General features: G+C 47.0%; 1 pseudogene; it reads right to left on the minus strand.

Annotated features, from left to right (window-relative positions):
- Positions 1 to 1,572: 1,572 nt before the first annotated feature.
- Positions 1,573 to 8,008, minus strand: part of LOC120787560 — a 10,443-nt pseudogene continuing 4,007 nt past the window's right edge.

The raw sequence follows: 8,008 nt of genomic DNA on the forward strand, positions 1-8,008 counted from the left end.
AATTACTTAAATAAAATAGAATAAAGTAGAACAATTGGGGTGAACTTCTGAATCTGCAACATATAGTTATTCTCATTCAGTAAAAAATATCTCAATTAAATCATCATTAAGAGGTAAATGAATGGAAGCTCAGTAGAGCCAACGAGTGTCTGCACAATGGGCACTTTTACTTTTGATACTCTAAGTTCACCTTGCTAATAATATACAGGACTTTGTTTACATTGTGATACTGCTACTTTTAATTAGGTAAAGAACCTGAAATACATCTTCCACCACTGGCTATAGTTTATAACCACCAAAAGTTTGTTTTAACATCGTCACACGCCTTATTGAGACAACTCGGACTAAAAGGATTACTCAGTAACGTTAGTAAGATAGGAGGGAAAAAAAAGGCTATTTGTCAGTTGCTAGTTAATATGTGGTCAACTCTTCCCCGAGGGTCAGAATTTAATTCTCACAGATTTCGGCGCAAAACCTGTAACGGCTCCTAGGTACGTTACTTCAATAGCGACTCCGGGACGTTAAATGTGGATAACCGTAGTACTTTTCTTGGATATTGTTGTAGAAAAATGCTCGTTTTAAACTCCGGCTCCACAGTGTTTAGCTGACGAAAAAAGTGGCGGTCGTGTGACACGGAGCTTTACCTCGTCTCCGTTCGCCTCCTCCGGCGTCAGCGGTTGGACCGCGGTGTTTGCGGAGCTGCCGCAACCCATGTTGACCTCAAAGCAACGATGTGAAAGAAGTCCATAAAAGTCAGAAAGTGTCAGCTTTAATTACGCCCTCGGTGTGTGTTTTTTATTTTTCCCCCTCCGTATACTGACCCGGTCAAAGAGGTGACCTCGGGAGAACACACGCTCCAAACGCCGCCTCGCACCTCGGATGCGGCGCTGATACACTTCGCCAGGTGTGCTTGCAGACTCTTCTCAGGTCGCCGAGAGGGGACTTTAAAAACTCAGACCCGCAACCTCTCAGCCACCCATTCCCAAACACCAGCAGAAATTCTATTCTTTTAATTTTTTGTTGTTGATATTTTATTATTTCAGTTTACTCTTCAGATTTATTGTCTGTAGATTTTAATCTTCCGACATTAAAGTCTAAATGCTGATTCAAAGCATCTCACACTGCCGGTCCGGGAGTGAAGTGGTGGCGGTGAAGTACTAAACCATTTATTCACTTGGGTTTTTCCTGAAAGTCTTCAAATTTAAATATTTTCAGGCTAAAAATACTGTAAAAAACAGGGGGAAGCAGCCAACTGCCCAGGAGACCCCACATTCACTGTGTGTCAGCTGCTTTTTGGTAATGTGACTTTTAAAAATCCTAAATAAATAACCACGAGACAGTTTGTTGCATCAACCCCCTGAATGAACTTTTAGATGATTTGGTTTCTGGGCCAAACTCACCAAGTTCTTCTTTGGGAAAATGCAACAAAAACACATTATCACTCAAAATCACAGGGGCCTCGATCCCCAGCAGAAAACAAAGATGGGTACCTACAGATTCTCAACTAGCCAATATCATTTTTGCTTTGAGACTTTTCATTACATTTTACAACACTGCATGGAAGAGACCACAGGGGTGCAGCAGAGTGCTAATGCACTCCGCCAGGCTCTACTGTAAGTAGGCTCGAGGGCTGGAGCGGCCCGTGGCCTTGTTGGCCAGGACCACGGTGGTGTCGAGCGCAGGCAGGAAACTTTGGTGCAGGTTCTGGCACTTCTGCTCCACGTTCAGGTTATGAGCATTTGTGACCAGTTTGTCCTCCAGAACCTTCAGACGCCTGCGTGCAACCTCCAAGTCCCGCCTAGAATTGAGGGTTAACATGAAAATGGATACATTCAGGATATCTTACGGAAGAGGGTCAAAATATTTAAAAGTAAGACATTAGGTGACGGGCTATAGCTACTGCTAGACAGACTTACTGGGAGCGCTTCAGTACTGGGTTAAGTCCAGCCACCATCTTTGCCAGGTCATGTTTCTCCAGTGTGAGGCTGATGTAGGGCTGGAGGAGGAACAGAAAAAAGAAGGTTAAAGCCGCCACGTTTCCACAGTGACAACAACTAAGATCTGAAAGGCTATTTCATTTCTGTGTTTCTGACTGCAACCGTATCATATCTCAGCTGTTGAGTGAGCCACTTACCTGGTCCAGGCAGTGCTCACGTCCAGGTCTCTGGTTGAGGATGTCCAGGCGTTGGGTGGCCTGATGCAGCTTGGAGTCACAGTTCCATATCTGACCCATCAATTTCTGAATGTCCTTGGTCAGATCAGAAATCTCATCCTTTATCTGGAGATTAAAGAAAGCCATAAAATAATGACTAACCATCTCATAAAGTGGAGTAGAATCAACCCGTGGATGGTAGGCTGTGTGAATTGTGACTAAAATTCACTTGACTGACCTGCTTCCTCTCCCACATCATTTTATTCTGGACCTTGCTCAGCTCGTTGATCTCTCTCCTCAGTGAGTCAGTGGTGCTGCGGCGCTGGCGCTCTTGGGCAATTTTCATCTGCATCGTCACACACACCGGCAAGGAGATGAGAGACAAGCATGCATAGTTCATATTTCTGGACCAACTAAAAATATTACTCTGGCTATATGATGAAGAACTGACAAAATGTCGATCAGAATGGAAAGAAACAACAAGGGTTAAAATAGCAAAATGATCCTTTATGGCGTAACTTCAGTCTAAGTGTAATCTCCCCTCTCCTGTTACTTAGCTGAATGAAGCCTGGAACCCAGATTTTAGGGTTCACACATTCATTTGGAGATCAAGAAGAATGCACATTCTCATACTGACAGAAGCTTTACATAAAAATGTTCGTAGCTCTCTTTCCCTAAAAGCTGGTGTTCAAGTGAGCCTTAGAATTTAGGTAGTGGCAGTGTTGTCTTACATTAGCCAGGGTGAACCGCAGGTTTCCCCTGAAGGTAGAAGAGTCTTTAATCAGGTTACCAGTGTTGAGTGGTAACTATTTCCACTCCCCATGAACGTTGATGCAGCAAGGAACACACAGACAGAGACGACTGTAGACAGTGCACTCAGTTTTATTACGCAGTTTGCAAAGTGCGGAGATCCCTCCGTTACAGCATAGAGCATATGCATTCAAAGTGGTAACAAGAGAGATCTGACTCGTTATCTTTTAGTGGTGTCTTAAGTACTGTCTTCGCTGGATCCTCCCCCTGCCCACTTCCTGGATCTCATCACAGTCTGTTGTCTACCATACTTGCGCTACCTTCTACTTGTCACCTGTTTTCATCGTCTCTGAGACGAAAGTGCCCGTAAACCTCTCATGCCCGATGTATATATGTATTACGTCATAGGATGATTATTATCGCGTGTCCTACAATCCACTATAAGCTTTTGGCACTTTGCATTGGGTATCCCCACAATTCCCCCTTTTGATCGCTGCAAAGAGATCACTCAAAAGTCACCCACAACCCTAAGCCTAACTTTGTTGTCGGTTACTTCTATGTGCTCCTCTAAGGGCAGGAGCGGTGGCATCATGGCCTGCATTCTTCCCTGAATCGCAGTGTCAATCAATCTAACTGACAGGGCTGTCAGCCATGCCAATAGCCGGGATTGCCGTATAACGCATCCTAGCCTACCGCCCGGAAATAGCACGACACTTAATACCTTTATGCGTACGCCGGAATATATGTGCCAAGCAAGCGAAAGCCTTTATTATTTACACTGTTATCTTCCTTGGTTTTCCAGGCGGCCAACCCTTTGTGTCAAAGCCCCAACTCCCAGTACTTAGTATTATTGACAGGCATCTACGGCACACACTGTTAATGTCGTCCCCCTGTTTTTTCTATATGTACTTATAAGCGGGTGTGCCCTGTCAATAGCAATCTACTTAAGCCCCAGCCAAACACCATGAGTACAATTATCCAACAGAAAATACAAATGCTAAGCTGAGCCGGCGACATTGAATCAATTTTTCTAGCTTTTAATTCTTGCGTGGGTAGCGGTTTTGCTACATGCAGGAAGGGGCGCTGTTTCCCTTTCCTCCTTTCGATGTCTTCTTGCTTCGTAACAGGGTGGACTACCCTGTTACCGATTTTGTCACCAGGGGATTATTCTGCCCCGTTAGTGGTGATCTTAGGTTCTGAGCTAGCCAGCCCAGTGCTCTCCAGTGCCCAGCCCATACTACATCAGTAGGGCTCTGAGCCCATAATCGTTGAGGGAGTGACTCAATCATGTGTGCTGCCAGGTGATGATCTGTTTTCTCCCTACCATGTTGACGTGTGATATGTGTGTGTTCCATGGTTGCTGTGTCGGTGGCATTGATATTTATGCGATACGTACGTGAAGCGGGAGAGTAGTGTACCTGTGGGATGGTTGTTTGTACCCAATCCGCCTGTTCCTGTGCCCTTTTTACTATACCCCCTAGTTCTTTGGCCTGATGTGCGGGGTGTAGAGCTAATGAGACATGTGGGGACGCTTCATCCCCCATCCTGTACCATGCAGCCTGTTCGAGTCAATTTGACCGCTGCCGCCACGCCTGGGGTGCCACATAAATATTTTGTGATTCAATCGTCCATTCATGACCATCCAGTTGTTCCTGGAATTGGTCCTGATACCAATCTGTCGGCAGCCTGTCGTAAAGAGGGTGACGTGAGGGGATCAGGAGGAGATATAGGGCTCCAGGAGGGCGATCCAGGGTTTCACAGCATGTATGCCCAGAGGATACCTCGTCGCTCAACCGTGTCCGGCTGTAACAGGCCCCAGTAGATGTCAGCGTACTGTTCGTGTACAGGCTGTAGGAGGTACTGACCTGAGGTGGCTTGCCCCAAACATGGCAGTTTCGTTCCATCCGGTAGAGTGACCACCAAACCATCCGCACTGCACATTATCGACGCCCCTAATTTCACCAACAGATCTCTTCCCAATAAATTCAGGGGGGCGGCGGTGAGTGCACAAAAGGATGTGTCAGAGATTGTTTCCCCAACTGCGTTCGTAGTGGCTTGGTTATCGGCAGAGTCTGCTATTCCCCAGAGAACCCCATTAGTGTGATGGATTAATCCGAAAAGGAAGGAGGAGGCACCGCCTTCATGGTAGAGACGGTGGCTCCCGTGTCAACCAAAAATGGCAGAGTCTGCTCTTCGACTTGTACTGACAGCATTGGATCTGCCGTGGTAGTGCTGCCAGAGTCTCTCTGTGGGGCGTGTCACTGGTACTGAGGATCCCACTCTTCAGGTGGCTCCCAGTGGGACGGCCGGCATGTTGGTTCTATATGGCTCTGCCTCGGTAGGCGGCCCATATGATGCCCATCCCCTGCCTCTGGACCGCCCACCTCTTCCTCCAGCTGGACCTCCCCTGCCTCCTCCTTTTCTCAGGTGGGGGCAATCGCAGACCCAATGTCCTATTTCTTCACAGTAGTAGCAACGGCCTCCCCCGGCTGAGCAGGTCCACCTACGCCTCCCCTTCGTCGCCCCGTCCTCTCATGCTCCCCACTATAGCCCCTCTGCTGCTGCAATGGTGGTGGCACCCAAGGCGGAACGGGTACAGGTCGGGTTCTGATTTTGTTCAGCTGTCATCATTATTTTTATGGGCTCTCCTTTCTTCCTATTCTTCTCTTGTGTTTTCTGTCTAGCTTCAGTGTGTTGCAGTTTGAGCAGCTGTGTCTGCAATTCTTTAATGTTATCTTGTTCCTTCTCGCATGTGTCTTGTGCTCGAGATAAGTGGTGCATGAGATGGCGCTCCCACACATGTGAATCACTCCCAGGCAGATCAGGGTTGCTTATCATAGCTGTTTTGACTTCTTCAGGGACACCTTCTAATACTGCCTGTCTGAACCACTCCTCTCTGTGTCCCTGCTTTTCCTGGATGTTGGCCAGTATATTTAAGCCATGTGTCTTTTCCTGATCTATGTACTCACGGGGGTTCTGTTTGGGATCCCATTTCATTTTGGGCATTATTGCTGCGCTGGGAAGTGGATATTTTTCTCTCATAGCCGCCCTATGTCTGTAATCACACGTCAGTGGTATGTCATCTCCAATCCTACTGGTGCCGACTTCTCTCTCGAGATCCATGACGCCACCCCTCGTTAGGCAGCAGCGCTACCACTGCCCTAAAGTCGCCCAAGGCCAGTCTTTGTCCGCAGTTAAACGGTCTAATTGGTTCAGCCACAAATTCCTCCCTCAGCCACCGGGGCAGTTTATCCACTATCGCCCGCACATCCCCTATACCAAACGGCTTGTATCTCATCCCTCCCCTGACGTTATCAGTGGGGTGGTGATGCCCTTGAATAGCTTTCTTGTGCGTGTCTGATCTTAGGGTTGGTTTTCTGCCTATGTTATCTGCCAGTCCGAAAGCTATGCCAAGGTCATCCAATCCTGCTACATTCTCTTCTACTCTCGGGTCAGGCTGTTCCTCCTCCTCCTGCTCGTTGTCCCATCTCCCTCAAGCTGTAAATCAATTCGCGCCCCCTGCCCACTTCCTGGATCTCATCACAGTCTGTTGTCTACCATACTTGCGCTACCTTCTACTTGTCACCTGTTTTCATCGTCTCTGAGACGAGTGCCCGTAAACCTCTCATGCCCGATGTATATATGTATTACGTCATAGGATGATTATTATCGCGTGTCCTAAAATCCACTATAAGCTTTTGGCACTTTACATTGGGTATCCCCACACCTCGGATGCGGCGCTGATACACTTCGCCAGGTGTGCTTGCAGACTCTTCTCAGGTCGCCGAGAGGGGACTTTAAAAACTCAGACCCGCAACCTCTCAGCCACCCATTCCCAAACACCAGCAGAAGTTCTATTCTTTTAATTTTTTTTTTTTTTTGATATTTTATTATTTCAGTTTACTCTTCAGTTTTATTGTCTGTAGATTTTAATCTTCCGACATTAAAGTCTAAATGCTGATTCAAAGCATCTCACACTGCCCGGTCCGGGAGTGAAGTGGTGGCGGTGAAGTACTAAACCATTTATTCACTTGGGGTTTTTCCTGAAAGTCTTCAAATTTAAATATTTGGAGGCTAAAAATACTGTAAACAACAGGGGGAAGCAGCCAACTGCCCAGGAGACCCCACATTCACTGTGTGTCAGCTGCTTTTTGGTAATGTGACTTTTAAAAATCCTAAATAAATAACCACGAGACAGTTTCTTGCATCAACCCCCTGAATGAACTTTTAGATGATTTGGTTTCTGGGCCAAACTCACCAAGTTCTTCTTTGGGAAAATGCAACAAAAACACATTATCACTCAAAATCACAGGGGCCTCGATCCCCAGCAGAAAACAAAGATGGGTACCTACAGATTCTCAACTAGCCAATATCATTTTTGCTTTGAGACTTTTTATTACATTTTACAACACTGCACGGAAGAGACCACAGGGGTGCAGCAGAGTGCTAATGCACTCCGCCAGGCTCTACTGTAAGTAGGCTCGAGGGCTGGAGCGGCCCGTGGCCTTTTTGGCCAGGACCACGGTGGTGTCGAGCGCAGGCAGGAAACTTTGGTGCAGGTTCTGGCACTTCTGCTCCACGTTCAGGTTATGAGCATTTGTGATCAGTTTGTCCTCCAGAACCTTCAGACGCCTGCGTGCAACCTTCAAGTCCCGCCTAGAATTGAGGGTTAACATGAAAATGGATACATTCAGGATATCTTACGGAAGAGGGTCAAAATATTTAAAAGTAAGACATTAGGTGACGGGCTATAGCTACTGCTAGACAGACTTACTGGGAGCTTCAGTACTGGGTTAAGTCCAGCCACCATCTTTGCCAGGTCATGTTTCTCCAGTGTGAGGCTGATGTAGGGCTGGAGGAGGAACAGAAAAAAAGAAGGTTAAAGCCGCCACGTTTCCACAGTGACAACAACTAAGATCTGAAAGGCTATTTCATTTCTGTGTTTCTGACTGTAACCGTATCATATCTCAGCTGTTGAGTGAGCCACTTACCTGGTCCAGGCAGTGCTCACGCCCAGGTCTCTGGTTGAGGATGTCCAGGCGTTGGGTGGCCTGATGCAGCTTGGAGTCACAGTTCCATATCTGACCCATCAATTTCTGAATGTCC

Source organism: Xiphias gladius, unplaced genomic scaffold (assembly GCF_016859285.1).
Source record: "Xiphias gladius isolate SHS-SW01 ecotype Sanya breed wild unplaced genomic scaffold, ASM1685928v1 HiC_scaffold_218, whole genome shotgun sequence".
Lineage (NCBI taxonomy): Eukaryota > Metazoa > Chordata > Actinopteri > Istiophoriformes > Xiphiidae > Xiphias > Xiphias gladius.